The sequence below is a fragment of the Drosophila persimilis genome, unplaced genomic scaffold (assembly GCF_003286085.1).
Source record: "Drosophila persimilis strain 14011-0111.01,24,50 unplaced genomic scaffold, DperRS2 tig00000191-arrow-pilon, whole genome shotgun sequence".
Lineage (NCBI taxonomy): Eukaryota > Metazoa > Arthropoda > Insecta > Diptera > Drosophilidae > Drosophila > Drosophila persimilis.
In genome coordinates this window covers 3,723,583-3,751,509 of record NW_020825298.1, presented here as the reverse complement: position 1 = coordinate 3,751,509, position 27,927 = coordinate 3,723,583, and the positions used below count along the sequence as shown (strand labels likewise).

General features: G+C 44.2%; 1 protein-coding gene across 8 annotated transcripts in view; it reads right to left on the bottom strand.

Moving 5' to 3' along the window:
• Positions 1 to 27,927, bottom strand: part of LOC6595489 (calcium/calmodulin-dependent 3',5'-cyclic nucleotide phosphodiesterase 1) — a 115,330-nt gene that overhangs the window by 52,044 nt on the left and 35,359 nt on the right. The window contains exon 1 of one of the 8 annotated variants that reach the window (XM_026989014.1): positions 9,630 to 9,724. The exons of 5 other annotated variants lie outside the window; for them this stretch is intronic. The gene's annotated coding sequence lies outside the window, so the exon portion shown is untranslated. Of the gene's footprint in view, positions 1 to 9,629; positions 9,725 to 27,927 lie in introns of those variants that run through there. 2 more of the 8 variants (XM_026989016.1, XM_026989017.1) reach the window with 2 other exon arrangements.

Here is a 27,927-nt window from a genome sequence, read left to right as displayed (position 1 = left end):
TTTCTGTGTGGCACGTTCTCGCTGGCTTTTCTCTCGGCGCAAAGTGCGAAAACTTTTTGCAACAGTTTTGCATAAGAGCCCCTGCCCCACTCACCAACACCCACACCCGGCTGCAAACACTTCATTTGGCCATCCAAAAAGAAGGAAACTTTCGATTAGTGGCAGGCACACAGTGCCACACAGTGCCGAATGGCTAACCAACTATTCCTGGGGGGCCCTGGCCAACCGAACAAAGTCAGTTAGCTGTTTTGGCCATAAAACTTGTGCTCTTTGTGTTTTTTGGCCAGAAACGTACACTCGGAAAAAGATGGGCCTATAAATCCTATAGATAGTGCCTCATAGCTGAAGGATGTGCCAGTACTCGTGTGTTCAATGATTTTTGATTGCTCTTCAAAGTACTTTTTCCTAGGAAAACGTGTTTTCCCAACTTTCCCAAGAAAAACCAGATTAAAGAATAAATATTCCCTATTCATGGCGAACATTTTCTTTGAGTGCGCTTTTACTTTGTTGCATTCAAGCGGAAAATTGCCAAAAGAAGTGGATTTTCCTCGAAATGGAAATGCAACTTCGATTTTGTGCCTGACAAAGGCATACGATACATGTGCTCCTCGGATAGGGACCCAGGATTAAGGCCATTCCCCGAAAATACAGCGAAAATCAACAACAACCCACCCCCAAACCCTTCCAAAGGATGCGTATATTTTCCTTTTTTGATGTTTGCTTATTTTGTATTTGTATTTGCTCAACAAACAAAAGTTGTGACTTTTTGGGCGAATCAACATGCCCATGCTCTACCCTACACGCACACAGACACCCACACACCCACACTCCTTTGCTCATCTGTGTTGATGATTTGGCAAATCACTTGGAGAGTCTCCACTCGACACCACTTGGCCCCTTTGTGCTCCTGCGAAATGATGCGCAATTTCTCAAAATCTTTTGGGGCCCCCAAGCCCCTGTGTTCGCACTTGTAATGGTGTGAAATTCAAAATGGCTGCATGGCTCCACTGTCATTTATCAAGTTTATTAGCGGGGGCACCCCCCAAAACCGGGAATGGGAATGCCTATTCATTTATTAAGGTATTCGAGCAATTAAATGCGATTTATGAGGTTGTACGTGTATCCCCCCTAAAAAAAAACACATTAGTGACATCATCAAATGCACACTCAAGTGGCGCCGTAAATTTGTGGTCTAGTGTACAGAGTGGAGGATGATGCAATACTGGAAGATGTGTGGGAGGAGAGAGCTCTTTCAGCCACAAATATCACCTCTTAGGGCACCTTTTAGGGTACCTTTTTCTTGAGAACCTTATTTCGTTTCTGGAGAACGTGCTCTGGGTTTCAAGAGGAGAACTGTTGTTTTGTGTATGCTCGTAAAATTGTAGCTAAAACAATTACCATTCCTTAAACCCCTACCCACCCCGCACCACCCAGATTTTGTTGCCAGAAATTACAATCATTTTGTGATTATGTATATCTTGGACAAAGTTGCCGGCTGTGGATTTTGCCGCAAACTTTCCGACATTCTTGTTATTTGCATAGTGCAACAAACTTTTAGCTAAGGCCGCGAAAATATGCAACATTTTCCGCAGAGCTTTTTGGCTTCCGTGAGCCTGAAACTTTCCCATTGAAATGCCAGGAGCACGGAGCACGGAGCTCTGCCCTGTCTCTGGGAAGTCCCTTTCAGTTCAGTACCTCCCGGACTTCTGGGCCATTCCTTGCGATGGCTAACTTCCTGAGTTAGTTTTCCAGGGCCGGCTTTTGACGCTTTGGCATGTTTATCGCCCGCTCGAACCGTATGGCCCAATTGGCCATCAGCCAAGTTCTACTCTGCACTCCTTTGTCAGCATTAATTAAAAGCAAATTACACTTGGTTTTTTCTTTTTCTGTTTTTTTCTGTTTTTTCCTGATTTCGTTTTTTGTTTTGCTGCAAAAAACTTTCACTGCAGCATCATTAAAAACTTCTTAAGACTGTTGATTTCTTTTTCACTCGTAGGTTGCGTCACATTTCATGAATCAACAACTTGATTAGCAATTCAAATGCGTTTCCTCTCCTCCTTCTCCTCTCCTTTGTCCTTCGCTTTCACCTGCGCGAGCTCCCAGGACGACAGCTGGACCCTGGTTTGTTTTCCCAAAGTTTTCCTAATTAAAGTGGCTTCCCAACAATAAACCGCAAACCGAAAATCACAAACACAAAAAAGCTGGCCGAAAACTGTCAGAAAATTGTCAATGGAAACAGGAAACAGAAGCCAGAGGTAGGGCCAGGGAGAGAGGAAGAGGGAGAGAGGGGAGCAGAGGCGTGGGTGTGTGGACGGGTCGCGCCCATCAGACCAAACAAAAATTTAAATATATTTACCCGACAAGCAAAAGGGTCCCGGGGCCCTGTTTTCCTACGCTTAAAGAGAGGGTAACAGGGTTTTGATCAGAGGTTTGATAGGGACTCCAAAGAAGACCCAATAAAGCGATAGTCGGCTGTATCTATGGGAAAACATTCAGTGTTTTTCGATGGAGAGATACATATCCAGCAGCTTCTAAATCGGTTTGAAGCTTGGATTCGACGTATAGATAGATATAGGAACAGAAATTAGTACCCGAAAATGTGTACAATCGTATATCGTACAAAATATTCATCGTATATCAGTTATTTATAAGGAATGTATCCCTACTAGCAGAGAGAATACATTTTTAAGTGTGTCCCAAAGTCCCATTGACAACTTAATCTACTCTTCCTTTTTCCTCGTTTCGCTGCCGTTCTGTGGCTGGCAGGCAACCAATTCACACAGATACACACGCACACACACGCACAGTGCCTGACACACGATTGTGGCTTAGTTCTAGGCGCGCTGAAATGTGAAACCATTCGTCTGTGCCCCCACAAACACAGCCAAAAGGCAATGAATGTTTCAAATTGTCAGTGAAAACTTTTCAAATCCCGAAAGCATCAGCCAATCACCAGCCACATCCACATCTGCCATTTGTTTTGCATTTTAAAGCCTGGATATCTCTATAGAAGGAAGCAACTAACGAACCAAAGAGTGCACAAAAGTTTACGGTTTTATGGGCGGGAAAAGTCATCTACTAAATGCAAATTTCACATGTCCGCCTGATGGTTAATTGGAGATGAATTGGGTTCAAAGTTGATCCCAGAGATGCGTGTCAACTAATGAAAGAATAATATTTCATTTTAATTACTTTGAAAGTTTTCTGGGCCAGAGGTCTTAAGTTATTTGTGGGCTTAGGCCATCGAAATGTGGCTGGGTCTTACACATCATTGGTTCACCTTTTAAAGAGCGGAAAAATCCCTAAAGCACTGGCCTTATGTTCGAACATAACAAACTTCAAATTAATATTGATGATGATTTCTTTTGGATTGATTGAATAAGCACTGCTCCTCCTCCGTCTTTCACTCTCTTAAAGCTTATCGGCTAATCAGAGTGATTTACTAAGTCGCTCTCTCGCTGTCTCTCCGTCCTTTCGCACATTGTTTAATTCCCGGTCGTCGGGTAGATAAAAGCCGGCAACAAAGTCTCTCCCATTGGCCATGTTAAGTGACTTAAGTGCCTGTCAAAGTTTGCTTCGTTTTGGCGACGGCCTTACGCTTCTTTTGTTTCTTTGGGGTACGTTTTCTTCAGTGTGTTTTTATCTAATCAATAATCGCAAGAAAATGTCCAAATAGCAAACGTGCCAAATCTTTGGGGACAAAGCCAGGGCCAGGGCAAGGACGTGCTCGTCCTCTGGCTCTGGCACTGAGAGGAAAAACTCTGGAGGAAAATCAAAAGCCAAAGGCAAAGAGCAGACAGCGTTGACTTTCGGTGTGTGAAAAACTTTTAAGCAAACAATTGCTGGGCGGCGGCACTCGGCGGCCTAATAAAATCAACACACAGATACACACCCACACTTAAGCAGGCAGTGACCCAACACACCCACACCCAAAAAACACTCACATATCGTCACTTAGGTACCCACACATCAGCGGCACTCATGGACACATCGGAACACTCATGTGCTCGCACAGATACAGATATGCACACGCACAGATACTCATACACTGACACTTTGCGTGTGGCACCAACGATAATGGGATATCGACGGAATTGATGAAGTTATTTCGCCGTAGCATACTTTTGCGGGACCCTGGCGCTGTCTTGCACTGAAATTTGATCCGTTCGGGTCCGGGTCCACGCAACCGAGGCGTTGGCTTAATGGTTATGGCGTCGGCGGGGCACGGCACTCACACACGGACGGACACGTGCCTGCGCCTAACGATATGCAACGATTTTTCGGTACATCAGACAGTATGTCGGTGCCGTACCTCCCACTCACCCACTCTCCCACTTCCGACGGCTTGCACTCAATGGCATAATGAATTTACTCCAATAACCCCAATATGAAGCGAAAAAGAACAACAGGGAGGTATCCTGGTGCCAAATAGGGGTTAAAAGGGCTGGCAGAATGAGGGAAAAATATAATGTTTATTACGAGTGCTATTATTTATGGAAATACAATAAATATGGTTGGGGGAGCATAATTAGAGATCGACTAATGAATGTGTGAGGCTTTGTCGGGTTGTCCTTTGGTTATTTTCAAAGTAATGTGGGATATAGGGACTGTACAGAGTATAGTAGCGCAAGATAACGAAATTGTGCGTGTGAGCAGGTCGCAATTGCGTGAATCTATCTATGCAGAAGAGTTTTATCGGCAATGCGAAGATTCGTATTAAAATTAATTATATTTTTAGCCAGAAAATAAGTAAATACTTTAAGTATCCTCCTTAAACCTTCCTCCCAAAACTGCGGTTAGCAAAATGTCGTATTTCCCTTCCACAAACCGCGATAATAAAACTCGATTAATGTCAGGGCAAGGCTCACGGCTTAAGGCGCATAAATGTCCTGCCTGATGTCTGATTTGTTGCCTGACACCTGCCCGACATTTTCAAACTTTCTGTCAGTCAATCAAAACGCTCCAAATGGCGTTTAATTTTTATTGCAGGCGGTTTTCCGCCTCACTTCTCGGCAGAAAACAAACGAAAACCGACAAAAGAAAAGCATACAAAAAACAATGCCAAACAAAAGGGAGAAAAACAATAACAAAAGAAAAGAAAAGCGGCGGCGGGGCAGCACTTCCACGCCGTCAAGCAAAACGCAAAACACGAAACACAAAATTTTAAAAAAAGATGCGAGAGTTGAGGAAAAACAAGACGGAAAATCCCCCGTTCTCTTGAAATGAAAAGTAGAAAATATTTTTGTTGGCTTTGGCTTTCGGTGTGTGTGAACTTCTGTGAGGTCGCTCGCTGACATCTAAATTTATCTATAAACAAGAAAGCACAAGTGTGATACTTATAGGCAATATAACGAAGGAAGTATGCCCTGTAATCAACAAAATGTCTGAGATTTCTGTACAGAAGAATGGTAAGCAGGAGCTCTATGGAATATTGGAATTAAAACTACGGAATCGAAGCATTAAATCGATTGTCAGACAAGTTTCGCACACATCAAAACCCTGAACCCTTCCTGAAAATCACAGAATAATATCCCTAGTACACCATCTGTCCTGTATCCCTCTTTAAATCTTTAAATCCGTTGGCTTTACACCGATTAATGCCTAATGATCTTCTGTGATCTCTGTTTCAAGGATAGCTTTGTTCTTCCGATTCCCCGTATTCCAACGAATACGTCATACACTGCCTCCGTTATATAGAAATCTGTTTTCAATGCGTATACAACATTGTTTGTTTGCCTAAAGGCGAAAACACTATGACAGACTGGCTAATTGATTGAATGAATGGGTAATTTTGTGCGCATCTTCATGCGAAATGCTTTTTGTTTAAACATAAATTTCCGTTTATTTCTTTGTGGTCTGGTGGTTTAATTAGCACATGCTCGGCCTCGTATCTGGGGATCATTTGCGCTACACTTAATTGTCACTCGATTGACCAGATTAAATCGCAATCGTAATTAACACCCAAAGGGCATCGTTAACATCATTTAGGACAGATCCAGAAAAGGCGCACACAGCGAGGGGTCGTCGATACCTTCGTCTTCATGGAAACCAGTTTTTCGACTGCACTTGTCCTCATCTCGAGGAATGTAAAGCTGCCAAGTGGGGATGCCAACGCAGATATGATGACAAAAAGCAATTGGAGCACGAGGTGCGGTGCTGGAATATGGCAAGGGCCGCCGAATCGATGGGGGAATACCCTTTGATTTGGGTCCAACAAGGTGGGATCTAAAGGTGTAAGATGTATCTTGCTCTCAGAAACATTAAAGCCAGCCCTTGCTCAAGTCTTTAATCCCCAAAAAGTACTGCTACATTGATTAATGATAAATGTAAGCGAATAAATGTATGGTCTCTAGGGAGTCGATGTTGTGTGAGGCGGGAATAATTTATATTCCTTTTAACAAGTTGGATATTAAGCAGAGACCTGCTCTCACATGCGATTGTGCTCCTTCCAAAATAAAAACAGAAATTAAAGGCAGTAAAAAACATAAATGCCTTTAATTAAATTGCCTCTCCCGCTGTCCTGCGGCCTGTGGCCAGTGTCTGGCCGAAGCCCGCCCTTCCCTGCCCCCTGCCTCCTGCCCAAATAATACGTTTTTTTGGCAACGTTGCGTGTAAGCCCGAAAACGAGTTCGAGCCTCTGATGGGCAGTGAAAATTGATGGGCCGCTTCAATATCTTTTTGGCTGTCTTGTAACGTTTTGTTGTAAGTATCTTTTGTATCTTTGTATCTGCGGCCGAATTCTGCATGAAATTTAATGAGATTTTGTGTCTTGCTTGCCTTTTTTTTTTGGATATCATAATTTTTTGCTGTATTTTTTTTTTTTTGTATGTAGGTCAAACATTTTTGGCATTTCTCGAGTGCCTGTCGCCCCGTCGCGCCGCCGATTAAAAAGGGTAACCAAAATCGGGCAATGTACACGCGTTGTTCGGATTGCATTCCAATTCCAAAAATATTCAACGTATTTCTCAGCCTTTTTTCGAGGCAAACTAGGCCTAGACTAGGCACTCGTCGCCGTTGTCGTCGTCGTCGTCGTCGTACCTTGTAGTGGCTCTCTAATTGATCCCCTGGGCATGGGCTCAATTAGCTGGTCAACTGGCAAACACTCGACGCAGCACAGCACTTCACAGCACTGCTGCTTTGAAAACTTTAAAGCCAGAGTCTGGCCCGGTCTGACGCGGTCTGGCCGGCATCTTGGCCATGTCTAACAATAGTCCAAATCAGACAACGACAACAAGTGGCCAAGCAACGAGTATGACAGATCTAAGTATTTGGAGACCGATGTCTCATTGCAAATTTTTGCATTTGCAACACAGCTGTGCAACACACATTTGGATACTCTTTTTGGGCAGAGGAAAGCTGGAGAAACTAGATGGACTAATGGAGAAAAAGAGACTCAATAGGAGACAGACTTTTGGCACTCTTCTTAAGAGATGTTTCCATCTAGTCTTAACACGGGATTGCCTTTAAATATTCCATAAGCAAACCCCCTCCATTAGAGTATCTCAGTTATCGTCTCGCGTATCTCTTTCAATTACATCATGGATTCGATCACCGTCGCACAGTGGAATCGATAGCCTTCGCTTGACCACTGTGCCGCACCGCTTTCGGAGGCGACAATTGCTGGCTGCCACTGCTACGGGCAATTAACAATACGCATAGATACACAGATACACAGACACATACACATATGTATATTTTTTATATATTTTATTTAAATATTTCGTCTGGTTTTGGGCAGCGTGACGTAGGCAAAAAACGCCAAAAACGTGCTAGATACTTTTTGTATCTTTGTATCTTTATGGCCGCGTGCGTGTGCTGTATGCTGCCTGCTGCTGCATCCGTTAGATGTGTGTTTCTCTGAATGCAAACGATGTGAATTTTCGGCCAACTATTCGACGACGACGTCAGCGTCGACGCGTGCGTCCGGTGCGCAGTTGGCTTTGATCAACATGTTGTGGGGAGGGGGTGGTCCGGGGGCGAGTGCTGGCCAAAAAGTTTTTCAACTTTGTTTGCATTCAAGTAAACACAGATACAGATACAAATACACATAGATACAATCGGCACTGCTTCGGCATGGAGCAGCAACATGATGTGGCCACAGTTTTCGAGATTTGTGTAAACAATTTGCGCATTTTGCAACATTTAGATTTGATTTGGTTCAATTTGATGATATCTGTCTCGGGGCTGTCTAAATGGCGGGTTTATTCCTAATGAAGTTGCGTTAGACGAATGTGAAAGGTGGTTAAAGAAGGAATGTAGTTCAATTTCAGGGATTAATGAACCATAATCCAATTTCAGGATTAAAAGAGTGTAATGGTAGCATTTGAAGTATATATGAGTGCTCCAGATACATGGCATTATATGCCACCGATCGTCTGTCAGTATGAACAGATATTCTTTCCAGACACTAGAATTGATACAGATATTTTTAGAAGCGGATTTTAAAGAATCCATCTATCTATCTATCCATCTATTTGTCCATCTATCTATCCATCTATCTGTCCATCTATCAGTCCATCTATCTACCCCTCTATCCATCCATCCACCTAATTAGATGTCTCTTACAGCCGCAATACGCGAAAACAATTTAAGAACCCCTTAAGCACCCCACAGATTGATTCAATAATACTAAATACATATTTATTCCACTAATAATAATTCTTTCGACTATTCGCACTGTGAAAATATGAATTATAGTATTTTTATTACATTCTTTTTATGAATTTCACTTTTCGATACGTGCAAACCAATATTGTTATTGGCCACAGATTTGTATTTAATGCCCCGTGAAAGGAAGTCAGACTTCCGTTCGATTCTGTTCCGCCCCGTACAAATTATGCGATAAAAAAAAACATAAATTCGTGCGGAGGCCCTCAAGTGCGTATCATATACGCGAGTATTATTGGATTTACAAGATTTTTTTATGATATCATAAACCATAAAGCATATTGAGATTTGCGTTAATCATTCGGATCAATTTATGTTGATTTTTTTAAGTATTTTTTAATGGACATTAAATGAATTTGTTGTATTTATTTATGCAAATATAATGACGTAAAATCTCATAGATTTCGAGGCCCCTCAAATCAAATCAAATTAGCAGCACATTTTTTTCTCGCTGTGTTATATTTCACACTTAATTTTGGAGGTTGATTCATATAAAGTATATATATATATATTTTTTTTATTATTAAGACCATTATTTTTATTGAAAAATTGATGCATTTAGTGAATGCATGTCGCATAAGTAACACAAAATATATGTTAAAAATATGGAGATACTTTTTATAGATTTATTATTCTATTTTTGTGGTTACTATTCGATGGGTGTGGGGGCGTTATAAAAACTGAGAGATAAACAATATATATGTACATATGTTTAGGCACTGGGTGTGGACTCTTTTGATAATGATAAACAAAATGCTGTGGGGGGGAGCACACAGGGAATCCATAAACGAAACGATAAACGAAAAGTGATGCACAATTTCTAACAAAAGTTTTTTGCTCAGAAAGACACTTGTTCTGTTATGCACTTGATTGATTCGATTTTATTTTGGTTTTCACTTAAAAACAGATTATGAATATCGCAATTTTCGATCAACGATAAGCGGCCGATAGGCCAAACTAACGGTTCAGATGCTCAGAGATGCGTACGCGTACGTGTGCGTGATGGGAGAGCAAGACCGAGGAGAAGAACCGCGGCGGCAGAAGCAGCAATAACGTCCGCACATGCTGCGCGTTGGGGATAAACTAACTGGATTTTTCGGAGTTGATAGCGAGAATCACTGAGACACCGACACCGACACCGCCACCGACCAGAGAGACACCAACAGAGATCCAAAACAGAGACACACACACACACACACGTCTAACCCGTCCTCAGCAGCAGCAACAACAACAGCATTCATTCGGCCAAAAGCTTGTGGCCAGAACACCCACTCCCCGAAAGAAATCTGCGCATGAAAATTTGTGTGAAACGAGAGCATGGGAGCCGCAGCTTTTGCTGCACATTTCCCGCTATTTAAGCAGAGCTTTTTTCTGGTAGGAAAACTTTGCTTTAAAGCCTACAACTTTGGCAAAAGCTTCCGCAAATAGCGGGTAATGAAAGCAGTATGACACTTACTTCAGACAATATACGCACGAAGGTGACAATTTTGGGATAGTTTTTGAGCTTTAAGAGTCTTATTCAAGATTTTCCGTTTTCAAGTGTTAAGTGAAATTTCTTTCGAAATTTTCAGTAAGTAAGTATCATGCGGGTATGAGATTTCCCATTGTTCTCATACCCTCTGTGTGCTCCTTGGCTTTTGCTCTCTCATTTCTGGGCTTCCCATTCGGAGCGTAGTGCCACTTTATTTTGGGCTGTTGGCCGCCTTTTTTGTTCTCTGTGTTCTCTGGCTGGGGCGCCGTCAACAGGTTGCCACCTCGCCGCAGCCGAGTGTGGTTTGGTGGTGGGGGTGGAGCCAAAACAAAATAAAAAGCATTTTCAAAAGGACGACCCCAAGGGCCAGAGACACACACAAAAGATTTTTGGAAAGCGCCTGGCCCAGCGTGGGCCCCTCCCACGGAAGCCAAAATGAATAAAAATATTCACCGAATTTCTTGTTTCTCCCTAAGTTGTACAAGTGTTTCTCCAACTTCCCTGTTCCTTCTCTGTCCCTTTTTCACTTTTGTTTAGCATATTATTTGCTTGCCAGGGCTGACTTACCGGGGCATCCGAAAATAAACACAGAGCTTGTCGAAGATTTTAAGCAGCAAAAGGTAGCAGGTATCACAGCAGGGACTTACCTGGAATCAAGAGAGAATCAGTTAGCAAAACATTTATAATGCACAGTAATACAAGTAATAATTATAGGAGGGACGTGGAGATGTTGTAATGGAATACCCCTACAAGGATTGCAAGGGAGCACCCTCATTAGGGTCAAACAAAGCTCCCTCTCTCTCTGCCAGGAACGGAGCCTGATGTAATTGGACCAAACCAAAATTGGAGATGGGAGGTTGGGTGGCCACTGTGTGAGACACAGAACAGGTGGGCGCAGGGGCTGTAGCATATAATTACAGCTTCCACTAGTATATCAAAAGCGAACAATAGAGAAACGTGTGCGGGGTCCTGCCTTTGTGGCCATTGAAACCATTAATCAAAGCGGAAATATGTCAATATGCTTTACAAAATAAATGTGGAATTAATTCTCAGAAAAGAGCTCTTAATCCATATTTGGTAGATGGTCGATATACATATATGCCAAATCTCATGCCGTTCGCGGTTACAAATTACATCACGAATCGCAGAAAATCTATGAGTTTTATTTTGCCTTTGTTGTTGCCGGCAAATGCAAACGAAAATTCTTATAGTATGCCAAATTATTTCCACACTTTATGTGAATTATGTGTGCGACTACGCACTGGCAGCAGGCAGCAGGCAGCAAATTGCTCGCTCCTTTTCAAGCAGCAAAAAATAATGGCCACGATTCGCATTTGGCATAACAAAAATGGCCTTGAGTTGAGTTTAAGTAAACTATACCATGGATTGGCATGAATAGAATTTTAAGGTATAAATATCTAAAGCCTTTCTCTTTTTTTGTGCCATTTTTGAATGAGATTTTCAGGCAGAGACATCATATTTGCCTGACAAATTGCATTGCACACATCAGCCAGAGAGGCTGTCAAATTTCTTTGCCCATAAATTGGATTTGCAGTCGCCCGGCGAGTCCGAGTGTGCGATGGCATTCGAAAATTGAATTTAAGTGCATGATTTCATCCATTAAATATTTTTTGGCTGCTCGGCTAACACGATGTTTATTACTTTCGGGGATAATTACATTTAGGATTTAATTTCTCGTATGCCGAGCACAGAGAAATGCAATTTACAGCTGCAGAAATGTAAATATTGCCCATACGCCACGTTGACTGAGAGGAATGCACTGGCAAATTGCGGATGAAATGCCAAGGGAGGGGAGAGGGAGAGGGAGAGCAGTCTGCAGTCAATTAGCCACAGCCATTGCCCATTGCAGCGGAGGTTTCGGCACAATTATCCAAATGCTAATTGCCGAATGCCAAGACAAGGTAAATTAGCCAAAGTTATGCTTGCAGGAAGCCTTAACTGATGATAACCACACCGCCGAAACCCGCCCGAGAAGCAGGCCAAAGTTTGCTTAACTTAACCTGCACTTGGCTTAATTGATGAACACACTTTCAAAGATGCAGGAGGAAGGGATTTTGTGGGGATTCGAGGGTTGGTTGGGCACTTATCTCTCGAATAAATTAAACACTTATATATCTCACCGAAGAAGAACACAAAGTTGGAACCGATTTGATGCCTAATAAAGCTGTACAGATTCCTGCGATTATTCGGATTATCAACACACCGAAGAACTCTGATCTGATATTTTTTGAGCTGATTTCCTGATTAATTATGATTGTCGTGCTCTGGTTCAACTTTATTAAGATTTCTAGCTAGATGCGAGACCCGATGCGAAGCCTTGTGCTCAGCTTAAGCGACGCTTGACTTCTGCAGCTGCGTGCAACGTGTGTTGCATGTCGACTGCCGGAGCTGGTTTGAGGCCTAGCCAAAACTGGACACTGGATCGCAGCGCTCGGTTCTGGGATCTCGCGGATCTGGGGCCCCGGTCTGGCCTGGCATTGCGTGTCAGGCAAATAACCTGCAGGCGCCAAAGTCTAAGCCTGTGCACTTAATCAAAGCTATTAATAAATCAACAACTAAATCAATAGCGAATTCCAATTAAAATTAAAATTAGAAGCCACCAAACGGCGACAAATGCGAGGTGTTGTTCCTGTTGTTGTGGCTCCCTCGATTTTCTGTACAAATTTCACACAAATCAGCTTTAAATGTCAAAACGCATGTTGCACAAATGCGTCAAATGCCAAAAGCGGGCCACCGGCAATAAATCATCATGCATGGATGTTGGAGTCCCCCCCCTCCTCCCCGATCGCAGGTCTCTGTCCCCGCGAGAGAGTCAAAACGTCAACCGAAAAACCTGTTGACGGACATGAAAGCAATTTCTGGTGGCAATTGCCTGATCCATGGACTGCCCTACAGTTCTGGATAGTTCATTGGTAAAGGGGAACCATAAAGAATAGTTTTTTAATGGAAGAAATATGTATGCTAATGGTTAAGTAAATAAAATTCAAAGACCTACGTTTTGGGGTCTCCTATTCATGAAAAACCACATTGTGTACCCCATAAAAATATTCAAAAATAGAAACACCCAAAAGCTGCATTATTTTGTTGCCGAAATATTTCTTTGTAATGGAAATTACTTTGAAAATTTTCTACAAATTTAATGCCTCCACATTGCTGAAATGCCACATCAATCAATTTTATGTAGTGTATCCATAAACGTACAGATTTAATAAAAACGGTGTGTGTTTTGTTTTTTGTTTTTGCTTTTGCCGCTAGTTTGGACAGCGAGCAAGCAACAACAAGAGACACTTTGTATTTCGGTTTTTGGTTGCATTAATTATCGCCTTGCCATGAAATATGCGCGCCACGCATGCGCAGATCGACATGGGGTGGCACGAGGAGCGAGGGGCACGTGAGGAGTGCGCAACTATAAGGCAATGTAACGCGTGTTTGCGGATCGGGAGAAGCCTTACGGACGGACTGGCCGACCGACCGACTGAGTGACTGTTTACCAGGGCGCCAATTAAATTTAATTCAATAAGCCAACCGATCAGCGGGCGATACAAATTGTGGCGATCGGGTTCGCCGCCTAACAACTTTCAATGTTTTGCCTAATGAGAGCGAGCCTCGGCACAGCACCCAGGGGTGACATCGCCATCGCCATCGTCTCAGCGTTGCCATATCGCTCTTTGGCCATCGCCTAAACGTCTGACAGCACGTCTGACAGTGGGGTTAACGGTATTCGGGTTTTTGTTATCGCTCCGATTGTCAACGGGGAGCTAAGAGCCGTTCAAATAGGTGCGCCGCCGCGGCCGCCTCTTGGATGTGGTTGAAAACTGGGGGAGTGGCTTCGGGCTGGCTTTTATAAGCACCCAGTAGTTGGCTTTGGGCTAGAGGAGCTGGAAGACCATTTAAAGATTGTAGAGATTGGTGTGGGTTCTTAGACAAAGTGACACTGAAAAGTGACACTTGGAATATTCTTTATGGGTCCTAAATGAATAAAATGGCTAAAATATGGCAGCAATTACTTCTTCTCAAATATATTACTACCTCTTATTTAATTTCACTAGAGATGTTTCTTATTCATTGACAGATGAAAAACATCTTTCTACTTATAAAAGAAAACACCGGCGCGAGCGGGGGTTGGCGCTCGAGCAAGTTCTCAGGGCACTTTCCCTCTAGTATTCGAATAAAATAAAACTATAAGGGTTTCAGCCCCTCTCCCCCTTCATCCACTATCATCCCAAAGAAAAACTTAAAACTTTATCGCAATTTGCAACCCACTCAAGTGGCGCCAGCTGTTGGCCGTTGAGGCAAACAAAAAAAGAGCTTCCTGCGAGCTTTTATAAAAGGTGGTGAAAAGCTGCACTCAGAGCGAGAGAGAGCAGCAGCCAGAGAAGCCATCGAATGCTAATGAAAGCTCTCGTTTCTCTTTGCATTTTTGGCCACTCTCTTAAGAGGCAGGCACTGATAACAAGATAAGATAAGGAATCAGCACCCCCCGTCAACCACCGCACCACCCATCATAGGGCCAAATCTCATCATCTAATCCGCCTTAATTGCCGCCATTATGTGTGTGTGTTCCCCCATCCAAATTGATATTTTAATGTTCATAAAAATGTTTCAATTTCATTTCCCTTTTGGCCCGAAATGAAGCCACAAAATGAGGGGTCTAGCCCCCAGCCATGGCAGGGGAGGTGTCGGGGCCATGGATAGTGAGGGCTAGCTGGGGGTTTGAGCCATGGACAGGAAGGATGTGTGATGGCGGCTTGGGGATAATAAGTATATAGTAAATCATAAACGGTTGGATGGATTCGAGCTTTTGACGCGGCCAAGTGGCGTTCTGTCCCGACCCGGCCACATGCCACATGACGACGAGAGTTTGTGGTGTTGTGTGTCATCATCACAGGGTCCTTTCCTCCCCACCCCCTCTCACTATCTCTCCTTGTTGTAGTTCCTCCCAGCTCGTCTTTGCATTGCCATTGTGCAAATATTTGCATATTTAAGTTGTTGCTGGTGTTGCTGTTGTTGCGCCAGCCGCAAAAACTCATAAGCGCATTTTAGTGCCCTCCGCCAACACATACATGTGTGTAGTACGTGTGTCATTACGAGTATGTGTGTGTGCACTGCAAGAAACGATCGGCAAGAGAGAGAAAGAGTTGATTTGAAGGGCGATACATCTTCACTCGTCTTAAGCTTCAATTTTTAGAGAGGCGCCTTCTTGTAAAATTCTATTATTCGGACTATCTCAAGGATCCTTCTTGCATTTCTATTCCTTTCAGTGTAGCCCTGCACCAGTGTTTGTATATCCCAAGTCCTTGCCGACAATGCTCGGCGCTGTGTACACATCCGTCTTGCTGGATTCTTGGATTCACTTCACGCCCCACCGGCGAAGGTCAAGCGGCGCGCATTATGAAACTGACATCCAATCCTTTCAGACTCTCTCTCCCCCCCCCCCCCCCATGGTCCTAGCTACGGGCTACAGCTGATTGTTTAATTATGTCAGGTGCTAAAGCAGCCATTATCGTTGCCTCTCCCGTCCCTCAGCCTGAAGACAATGTCGGCCCACGGTGCGTATGCTTAACGAATACATTGACTGCATTTAAAGCAGGAGGTCGCCCCTGGGGACAACTGACTGTCTTAAGTCTCTGGCAGATGTCTCTGTCCGCCTGTCTCCCAGTCTCCCTCTCTTCTCCGTAATCTCCCACGCCCATTTTTCCCAGGCGGCAACTTAATTAATTTAAATTGTGTGTGTCCCAAGAGGGTGGAAGGGTGGATGGGTGGGTGAAAGGGTGAGTGGCTGAGTGGGTCCTTCAGTTGCTTCAGCTGCAATCTGTTCCACTTAGTTTGTTGTCTGTTGTTTTTCCAGCTTTTCCTTCTGCATTTCCCCAGCAACCTTCCATGGCAGCTGTTGTAATGCACTTTTAATGCTGCACACCCCCAAAATCCAAGCCAAATCCCTTGCCCCAGCCCCCAGTCCCCAGCCCCTGTCTCAGCCAGGGACTCGACGTACTCTCAGGTGCTGGTTGATGAAAGTTCTCTGGCCAGATTCTATCTACCGCCAGGAGACAACACTAGGACTCGACCATCCTTTTGTCTGTTGTTTATTGTTGTTTTTCCTGTTCATCCTGTGTTTGCGCTCTAATGATTTGCCTAATTGGCTTTAATTACACTGCCATACAAAAACCTACAGACCGTGCCAGACAGACCGAAGGAGTGGAAGTTTTTAAGCCAAATGAACTGCATTGTTCGGGGCATTGGCAATGACATTGTTCTGCAGTTGTTGCAGGCCACAGATTGGGATTCGTGTCAGGTTTTATGTTGATTTTGGGATCCACTCCTCGGTCTGTGTATTCATGCATATTCCATTGGCATGCAAATGGGAAATAAGAAACGGAACAGTGGCTGGAAGGGAGCGTAGATACAGAGAGCTCAGGGAACGAGTCCTGTTTCACCTTCGAGCCTACAGGCGGAAGTATTAAATGAATAACTTAATAAATGTTTGCGTCGTAATCATCTTTATTAATAATCCTCGAGCAGGATGTCTAGTGCCATTAATTATACATTTTTCTTGTTGTGTCTCTTGCGCAATTCCTCGAAAAGGGAACACCTCATGGCTAAGTACAAAATAATTGCAGACTGACTACACAAATGACTAATTGTGTTCTCAGCTCTAATCATAAGACTGTAAGCCAATGCACGTGACTTGTTGACCTTTGGGGTATTAGTAGGGGATCTGCCTGCTCGTGGGTATTCGACCTTAAGATCAATAATTGGGTGTATACTAATTAAGACAGTGCAAGCTTCAAATCTTCTCTCTAGCAAACACTGAAAAATATATAAAGAAGAGAAAGCGAAGGTCCAAGCTCCGTATAGATGGCTTTGCAATATTCATTGGGTTCTGCGTACGGAAAAAAGAGCGCTCCAGGGAGCGTTGCAGCAAACGTCCCTCTAATGGAAGGAGCTGGTTCAACGCAGTGTCTTTCATTAGTTGAAAGAGGAACAGGCTCTGCAGCCAAGCCTGCAATTGATGGGTTCCTTTTGTCCAAAAGAAGTCAGAAAAAAGGCGAAGGTTTTCGCTTGTCCGGGTGGGTGGCAGGTTGTTGCATGCTTCTGTACCACTGGAGGCCAAGTTTCTAATTCTACTGCCCATCAACAGTCATTTAGTGGAACTTTTTTTTGAGAAATTTGCACTCAAAAAATTGTCATGTCAAGGCAAAGAAATACCTTCTTTTTACAGGCTTTTTATAGCCGATTCAGCGTCAGATGCGGTCCTTAAGTGATCGAAGGAATTTATTAGGGATACCAGGTCCTCCTGCAATCATTTCTATCTTCCCTGGGCGCTTGTACTCCCAAAACAAGACGCAAAGCTGCTCTGCAGACAGCCACTCAGACAGACAAATGGGGGGCGGAGGAGGGGTGCCTCGAGTTCATTTGCTTTCTGCTTCATTCTAGATGAAACAAATTGCATGCAATACAATTTAAAGTGTTCTATATATTAATGTCGAGAGCCGCAGACGAGTACGAAATGAAAATGATGAACAAGCAGCAGCAGCCTCCGGCAGACGCACCAGCGACCCGTGGCATCAATCACATTTACAGTTCATTAATAAATGCCGACATAATTTTGATGTATGACAGAGCATTTAACATGGTCCCACACACACACAGAGAGAGAGCACACAGGACGAACCCGTGGAGTGACAAGGACACGAGTACATCTACTTATGGTTTGGATTTTCGTTAATTTTAAATCAACGCCGACAGTGGATTGCTGGGAAAATGGAAAACTCACTTAGGATTAAGCATTGGCCACGGGGGAGCGGGGGAGCCGGGGGAGCCGGGATTCCGAGTCAAAGACAGACAGCAGTTGAAAGGATACTCTGAAAGGTAGCACTCTTCCAGCTAATTCATAATTTACAGAATAATGGGCCAAAATGCTGCGTAATTGTTGTTCTTGCTGTGACGCTGCGGTATCAGAAGGCAAAAGGCGGAACTGCCGGAAACGGGAAATAGCTTGACGGCGGAGCAGGAACCAGCCGGAATGAAAGGCGAATGAAAAGCGCCCGGAATGGAGGAGGTACTAAAAGATTTTTCGGGGGGGGTTGCAGGCAAAAGGAGGCGGAAAGTGGTTAGTTTTCAAGGGCCGCAGCCCTCGACTAAATGAGCCACAGCCATTCCGCGGAGCAAAACAGCTGTTCTAATTTAACGCCCGAACTGCGGCCACAAGACACGAATTGTGGCAGCACTTTGATATAATGGTTTCTGGTTTGCTGTCCTGTTTCGTCGGGCCATGAGGGATAACAAAAGGTTTAGCGGCAGAGAAGAAGGATCCTTGGCCATCCTGGACAGCACAAATTGTCGTTAATCCGTCGTAATTAGAGGCGAAAGAGCGGAAACTTTTATAATTTATATTTAAATTATTGAAAACTTTAGCAGAAAATGTTCCATCTACCAAAATAAAGCCAAATGGTTATAGAGGAAAGGAGGAAGATTGGGATTTTGGAATAATTTTTATCATCTACCATACAGCCTATAAGGACCTACTTCTTTAAGGGAATAAGTAATGAAAGGACGACTGATTCTGCTTCCCTCCGACATTTTATAGGGCCCCTTTTTAGTAGATTTTAAGGGGCCCTTCTCCTTTTAAACAACCCCCTGGAAAATGTGAAATATATTTCACTTACTCTCGAGTGTGACTTTTGATTTAGGGCAGCATTAGTGCTGTCTCTTTCCATCAGTATCTCGGGGTCTCAGTGTCTCTCTCTCTCTCTGTCTCTGTGTCTCTCCAGGGTCTCAGCCCCGCAGCCCATTCAGGCGTCATGCTAATCCATCTCAAGTGTCAATTCGTGCGTAGGAACGAAGTCAGTCAGCGATTCATTCGACCTGCTGATTGAGCACTTTTTCGGCAGCTCCAGCGCCTCTTAGGATTCATTGTTGTGTCGAGGCTTTTCCTCTGTCTCTCTGAACACATTTTTCGCTCGCTTTGTCTTTGGAGCGGAAAATGCTAATAAATAATGCATGCGTCTTTGTGTACTTTGTCTGTCCGTGTCCGTGTCCTTGTCTGTGTCTGTGGGTTAATGTGCTGTCAATGGCCTCCTCTACAGCTGCTGCTCCTACTGCTCCCTGGGTAACAATGCAATTGATTTTGCCCCGCTCCCCTCTTCAGGACGACTCCTTCGTCTGCCGGCTATGTAAATGTCGCTGTCAGCGTGCAGGACAGGACAGGACATTACAGAGAGCCGAACTCCCTCTCTGGTATTCCCCTGCCAAGATAAACATCTGATAAGTGGACTCGGAACCAGCCCAGCCCAGCCCAGCCTGGCCAATAGCCAGAATCGAGGCTCAAAGCTCATTCAAAGTGATTTAGTGCTTTGTGGTCAAGTGGGCCATGATTGACTTCACTGCACTCAGAGCCAAATGAAAGAGAATGTATGCTGGGAGGCTGAGCAGACAGCACTGCTGGGAGATTGGACTTTGAATCATAAAAAACTCTAGAACAAACATTCATTATCTTAATCTCGTTGAAGACAAAGGAGAAAACTTTAAGAATCGAGAGATATCCAATCTTGAAAAAGAACAATTTTCGACTCTGAATAAGGAAATCGCTTTGGGGTGTTTTTCGAAGGCCTCTGAAGGCTCTCATTCATGGATATCAAAGCACGATATACAGAAAAAACATCGTTTTTACATATCTGTACCTTAAAATTGTAATTTTAGTAGAAGAAAACCAGTAAGACCTACAAGAAACTCTTGAAATATTCATTTACGGCTACGGATTGTGATTTCTGAATAATATTTTTACCAATAAACAACATTTCAAAATATCCTGATGGATATGTCTCTCTTGATTATTCTCTAAACACAATCGAAATGAAGTTGATTTTCCTTTTGATAATTTATGAACATTTAAATAGGATTTATTGGCCTCTTCCACAGGCAGACAATTGTTTGCCCCAACAATTGAATCAAGTACAAGCAAAATAAATTCAAAAGGACTTTCTCCAACGAGAGACCAAGGAAATATCTACCATTGATAAATACTCCACATAAAAGGAAACATCTAAGAGTAAAGTACAACCCTTTCCATGTCTGCCACTCCTCCTGCGCGACGAAAATTGATAGAGATTTAAATTTGTCCCCAGATCCTGTAAATGTTTTCTGTGTGTGTTTGTGGCACACACAGAAATTGGTCCTCAATGGCACATAAGAATAATTCGCGTTGTAGACAGTTTGCTTACACATGAACGCCACCCACCCCGAAGGGAGGGGATTTTGGGGCGGGCAAAGGAAAGAAGACATCACGCATACGCACTGTTGACGGGTAGACAACCATAATGAGATGTCAGCGCCTGACTATCAAGTGGCTTTGGTGGTGGTGGCTGGTGGCTTAGACTTGGACCTAAGCGACCTGTTTCAAGTGCTGTCCGAGGACCAGAATGAGAGCGAGGACGACGGCAAGAACGAGGACGATTTCCATGCAAACAAGCGTCGACGTGCTCAACATTTTTTAAGCCATAATGAGGAGCAGCAGCAGCAGCAACAACAGCCAGAATAAGGAGCGGACAAACGACGGGGCGTGACTCTTGGGGAGAAAACTACTGCACACGCATAAATCGTGTCCGGCAGGACCGTTGGCAGGACTAATTTTGAGCCTGGCAAACCAGTCTTAATGATGACAAATGCCCGAGCCACATCTCCATCTCCATCTCAATCTCCATCTCCATCTGCAGCTCTCTGCCATCACACCATCATCACAATGATGATGGCGACTTACGACGGGTCGTTGTTGGGGTTGGGGTTGGGGTCCCTGTCGCTGCCAAGGAGTTGTGCCAAAAGGATAATGCTTAAATAAATTGCCCGACATCCTCCTAGCTGCCGGGACACGCACACGGTCTGCGTACAAGAAATGTTATTGAAATTGTAAATTATGTCAAGGACAATCCCAAAGCTTAAGGCGTGCCACATTAAGGACATGTCTCCGGGCGCCCCACTGGCACCCCCGGGGAATTGCTCTACAGCCGACAGTTAAAGAGTAAAAGTCATTGACAAATAAAGCAGCAGAAACAGGACTTACAGCAGGAAAACTTAAGCCACACCCAAAAGTCATGTAATTGACGGGAGGGAAACTTTTTTACCCAAAAATATAGAAGAAAACTTTTGATTGCTTTCACTCTCCGGACGGGCCCGAGTCCAGGCCGGGCCGGGCCGGGCCCTCTGCCGTAATGAGCAAGTTCGTTGACGTCCTGCGTCCTGCGACCCGCGTCCTGGCCGGCGGCGGCTCATAACTGGCCAGACCGCGACGTTGTTTAATAATTAAAAAATATAGCAACAATTTATGCCGAAAGTCGGGTCATTTGCATGCTTATCCAAGGGCATAAATCAGGCGGGGTATGCGAACGAGCCACAATAGTGCACAAATAGTGCAGCCAGACATGCGATACGCGTAACGAAAGGAGAAGTACAAGCCACAATTAGGGGGGAGAGCTCTTGGAGTAGCTACTCGTACATACAGATTCATATATTTCTTGGGAAACACTCAAGAGTTTGTTTGTTTTCTTCTTGGAAGTACTTGTTCGGAGAAAGATACAAATCAGGCAGATTATTTTGAAGTTCTCCGAAGAAAACCCTCAACATCCTAGTTCCAGGAAGAAGTCTTCATGGGTCTGTGTATGCGTGCACATGTATAGAGCTTGGTTGAATGCAAAAACCCACACGGATGCCCACTAGCAAGAGTACAAATGTTCGCTGTTGCTTTTAAATCTCTCCAACAGTGTCTGTCTTGCGGCTTCCACTTCACTTCGGCTCAACAATGATCGTATAGATTATATATGTATATAGGAGTAAAAACGAAAAGAGCAAAGTCCACTCGTTTGATTTTATTCGTGGGCTCAGCGCGCGAGAACTCCCAGAGCCGAAATCCCCCTTCCAGCAGTTGAAGCTTGACTTAAATAAGAGGCACAATTTATTGTTATATGTAGACCGACGTCTGACGTACGCGTATGTACATATGTATGTATATTGCTATTTATGGGCAGACGAAAGCGAAAGTATGTATGTTTGTATGCTGGTATGTGTGTGATGAACAACAATGCGATTCTGATGGCAACGAAGATCAGCTCGATGCGGACCGAGAGCAAGCGAACCGAAGCGTCCGTGCCCTAACGACATTGAGAGAGCGAAAAAAAGCCACAAAAGGAGAGCGCTAGAGCAGCTCGGGCTGCAGCTTAGCCGAGAATAAACGAATGATAAAGCGCGATAGAGCTGCAGGAACGAAAAAGGTGGAAAGAGAGGCGAGTGAACGGCTGCTGCCGCGCGTGGGAAAATGCTGTAAAGCAATGATTTGGTACAGTGGGCAAAGCAAATAGAAAACAATGTTGGTGGGTTTACGTTACTCTGCGCCACTGGCCATTATTTAAGGAAATTGTGGAAAGACCCGACAGGCATTTTGAGGTGATTTGAGTGAGTGATTGAGTAAAAATGATCCACCGCAAGTAGCGCTTAATCAACGCTGAGTTTGAGTTTTGCCGATCTCTGGTATGGCTGCACAGTCGAACTTTCAAGCAACGAAATGTTCTATATAACGAATTTATTTCCAGAACAGTGCAATGCTAAATTCTGCAAAAATGAAGTCTAGACTACGAATTTTCCGTATAATGAATTCCATTCTCAGATTCCCTATATAAAAGCACCTGGCAATCAGCTCTGTCTCTCACAGGCAGGTTTTCAGCGAAGGTTTTGTGGCTTTCCTTGAAGAGCAAAGAATTCATTATAGAAGCAATCCAAGAACTGAGAGGCGGTGCCCAACTGATCGCAGAAAGGGACTACCCAATGCCACTACTCATCCAGTAGCCAGGGCTCTAATAGATACAACTATCCCCACGAACATCACGACTATTTCCTCGACTCTGCTCTACTCTACTCTACCAATACGAGTCATATATATGTCATCAGAACTCTTCTAAGTAACCACAACATTTCGGACAGTCTGTTGTCAACAAACGATATGCCAGAGAGACAAACAATTAAGCAGCCATTTGCCCAAAACCGAAGTGAAGTTGAAATGAGCAAAACTGTCACCAGTCACTGTCACTGCCACAAGTCAATGGGAACTTCTTTGGCCCAGTGTGCCCCTTGTGGCAATCTCATTTGCCAAGCGCCTGCCAATGCCACAGGAAACCGCATGTCCGTGTCCACCCACGTTTCGATTGGTAGCAGCAACAGCAGCAACAGCAACAACGATGGCTGCCACAATGACAATCTAAGCAGCAACAATTGCTGGCCAATTGTACGGCTTCGTTGTCAGCTGTGGACACAATGCCAGAGGAGCCAGAGGAGCCAGAGGAGTCCTGAGACTGCTCTGATGCGTGACTGTTTCCTGTTCCCCCTTTTTCCAATCACAAATGTTAATCCCGTTGCAGCATACCAGGGTGGAGGCTCCACTCCACTCCAGCCAAGCCCCAACCCCCAAAGGATTTAAGCGCCGTCAGCGTCAGTGGCACAGCACAAAAAGGTGAGCAAGAGAGCTGGATTTGGGATCTCATATTTCGATTTTCTACAGCACGAGGCAGAGGCAGAGACAGAGAGAATGTAGAGCCGAGGCACAGATACAGATACAGATACAGGAGGCAGCAGTGGCATAAATCAATATTTGCTGGGGGAACATTTAAAGGCAATTGGCCAGACACTTTGCCACTTTGCTGCACTTCCTCCCATTGGTGGCTATAACATGCAAATGGTCTAAATTGAATTGACTGCGAGAGGATATGCTGAGCAGGCCTGTATCCTGCCGCTCCGCTCCGCTCCTCTCCTTCATCGATTTCGCTGTCAGGAAAGAATTTGAATTAATTTTATCGAGACTTTAAAGGCTGTCAAAAAAAAGGGGTCTGCCAACAGGCCTCTTGCTCATACAAGGATGTGCTATGGCAGGATGTGGAGTACCCTGTAATATGCTTTCGAAAGTTTAAAGATTCCTTGATGGATTGTTGTTTTCTTCCAACTTTCAACAAAAGAGTATCACATTTTTCCTTACACAGAACTTTGCTTTTGTTCCTTTCCTTTCCTTTCCGTTCCTTGCCATTCCTTTCCTTTTCCTTTCTTTTTCACTTCTCTGTTGCTGAATTGGCATGCAATATAAAAGTTTTATTAAGGACCATGGCCTGTAAAACTGCCAGCTGCAATCCAATCTGAATCCGAGTGCCATGCCAGGGACGCTCAGAGTCTGGGACAGCTTTTTCACAGCTGATGTTGATGCTTCTACGTGAGGAATGCAGAGTTCTCACCCACTCATTTTCTGAAATCTCAGTCTTCTGTCGCACTTGACTTTATGAGGCGAGAGAGCACCAGGGAGGGGCAGGAGGAGGAGGAGGAGCACCAGGGCAACTTTATGTATTAATGCACTTAAAAGTCCTGGGCTAGAGCAGGGGGCCTGGGACCTGGTACCCATGTAAAGTGGGTGTTAAAGAGCTGCCAGACACTTGCCAGCAATTCACCTGACGAGCAAAAGGTCCCGTCGCCCCCACACATGCCACATGCCACATGCCACCTGGCCTTTAAGCTTTATTGGACTTAATTCTAAAGAGCGACCAAGCGACCAACCGACCAAGCAACCAAAGGGATGCAGGAGAGCATTTCATTCAGTTACAAACTGAAGGGCAGGCCGAGCACTCTGGTATATTTTTACTTCTAATTAGTTTGCCTCAAGTGCCTTGCCCCGGAACCATCCTGCAGAACGCAGGGTTCGGTTCTCCCTTCCGTTATACGGAAAAGATATTAAATATTTACCAGGAAGCGACAACATTTCATTTCGCCTTTCCATGTAGTATTTTCTGCATATGAAATATGGAAGAGAGATGCCTTTTTTACATGGAAAGATTGAGTTAATTTTCGAACAAAAAAGTTCATACATTTTTCCGCTGAATTATTGAGAGGAGATTTAATTCGCTTGCATGGCAGATGGTTCGTTGATTTGTTTAACATTTCGGCATTCAACGCATCTCTTTTTTTTCTTGATTATTTATGCGTGTGCTCATCGATGGCAGGGCAGAGGCCCAGATGTAATCATGGATTCGTTGAGGCATTCCCTGGGTCAAGTCTCCTGCTTAAAAGTAAACAGAATTCCCATGCACTTTGGTCCACACACACACACACAGCAGGAGTCACTGACAAAGGGAAAGAGGATTGCGGAAAGGGGATAAACATGTATCCTTGCTCCATGCAAGCCTTTGCCCACTAGCCTGACAGCTGGGGAAAAAAGTGAGTGAGTCTCTCTGTTCATGCATGATTTACTGCCCAAAAGCTGGGGCTAAGGCACTGCCGTTGTACAGGGTGATTGATGGGAGAGTAGATGACCCCCCATAAAGTTGAGTACTTTGAGGAACCCTGGAACACCCTGTATAAGCTCAAAGGCTGTGGCCTTTCGAGGGAAAGTTTTCCCTTAATCGCTTCATTGGTCTGTAGTTCTTCGACTGCCTAATAACCCACATATCATTAGAGCAGCTCAATCGCCGTGCCCTCTGCATTTCTCTCCTTTCTTTGGGTTTACAAAACAAATCAAATCAGAATCAGAATCATTTGCTGGACATTTGTCTAGTTGCGGACTAAGAGAGGAATAGAAATAGAAATAGAGCAGAGAAAAAGTAAATAAATAAGTAATTGAGTGTGCAGTCAACAATAAAAATGAAATTTTGTGTGGAAACAGAAACAAATATAGACGTTGTAAGTGCTATAGTGCGAGTGTAAGAGGTAAAGATACGAAAGGTTAGACATGGGCCAAAGCCAAAACTGGAAGAGTCCTGGAGGGCCACATAAAACTTCCCAGAGAGAGGCGGAGGACGAAGGACAGGGCAGGGCCGGGCACAGTACAACTTTGTAGCTCAACAGGAATCTCGCACACACAGAGAGTCTTTCCTCTTTTAGCCCCGGTTAAGTGCGCTGCAGGACCCCGCCTCGTTTGGGCCATAAACTTTTTTTAAAGTTTGCAATTCAATTTCAATTTGTGCATCAGGCAGCAGTTACGGCAACAGAGCCACAGCCAAACGGAAATGGAAATGGGAATAGGAATAGGAATCATTTTGGGTCGTATATCTATTCAAATGTATCTACAAATAACGCAGAAATACGAGTAGAAGTAATAATAACAGCAGAGCAGTCGAATCAATTTTCCAAACACGTAGCCAGTGGCAGGCGGGGGTCCAGGGGGGTGTAGCGATGAGATATGGGGAGAGGGGCCATCAAAATTGTTGACCAGCGCATAAATTTGATTTGTGCTCCATAAAAAATGAAAGACAACAGGAAAAACGCCACGTATACGCAGTGTGTGACAACAAAATGAAGATGGCGATAAAGGCGAGAGCAAAAACAGCGCCAAAGATAGAGAGAGGGAGAAAACGAAAGTTGAGCCACGTCTTGGCAGTCTTTGTAGCTTTTTATGGCTATTCTTTCGTTCTTTTTTATGCATTTTCTGTTTTGTAATTAATTTGTATAGAAATTTAAGAGAAAATAGAAGAACTTTAGGTGAAAGTGGGGAAGGAAATTCCCGTAATTTATGTGGAGATGCTGGCAGGTGGAGGAGAGGCCATAACTCTCAGATACAAGAGTATCTTTTAGCTAGAAGAAACATGAAGCTTGCAAGTACAAGTTTTTTGGTTTCCTCTGATTCTATGAGTAAATTAATCCGATAAACTAAAGGATCTCTTTTTAAATACTCTTCAAGTGATGTACGACTTCTGCTCTTCGAAAACTCGTACATTCATCACATGGTTTCGCTCAATGTAAATATTTTCCGACATTCCCCAAATCCCACCCGAAAAAAAACGTGCAACCATTCGCCCTTTCAATTACGCGGCGCCAAGTTTAGTAGATTTTTATCTGCCACACAAGAAAGAACAGCGAGGCAGCAGGGACACAAGAAACAACAAACAAAAAAACTAGAACAAAACTGCGGGTTGGGCAATAAACAAACTAAAGCCCAGGCCAAAAACTCACACTAACTTGGCTGACACGCCCCTGAAAAAAGCAAAGAAAAAACCACCCAATCCTGTAGCGTGTGCGATGGCAATGACGTTCTCCGCTGGGGACGACACACCCATGGAAAACCCAGTCCGCGGGTCACAACAAGTTGGTGAAACCACAAGAAAAGAGGAATATTCCTCGAGCTGAAAGTTCTAAACTATCTTTGGGACATTATACAGCTAAGGCCTGATAGGAAGAGAGGCATCTGGGAGGGCGGCGGAGGCTGCCCTGCGGCTACAAATTATGCAAGAACCTGGAGGTCGCGTGGCAGAGTGATAAGCTCGTTTATTCAGTCTCCGATACTCGTGGTGATGTCTTGTGTTGCCCCGCAGGAAGGTCCAGGTGGCAGATTCAATAAGCACTGGCGCGCTAAGTGCTGGAAGCAGGACATGCTCCTCATTCCGGCAGCAGTGCATTTCCGGCGGGGATTTTACTTTAAATTAAATTTGACGCAGCCACATCCAGGAAAAGGAACTGAGGCAAAGGCAAAGGCAGGGCCCTAATGAATGGCCAGAACACAGAACAGTGGCAACATCTTTGGCACGTTTCCTTCAGAAAGCCATAAAAAGTAGCACAGAAAAAAAGGCAACAGAAGCGATGGCCATAAAAAATATCACCTGCTGTGTTATTGTTTTTCAGTTCGGCAGCACATTTTCATCCCAATTTTCTTTTCGTTTCCTTCGGGCTGCCTTCAGACAGAATGAAAGTCACCGATGATTGTCGTAATAATTTATATGGGGCATAGGCTGCGGTTGGGGGGCATGGATACGAGGCAG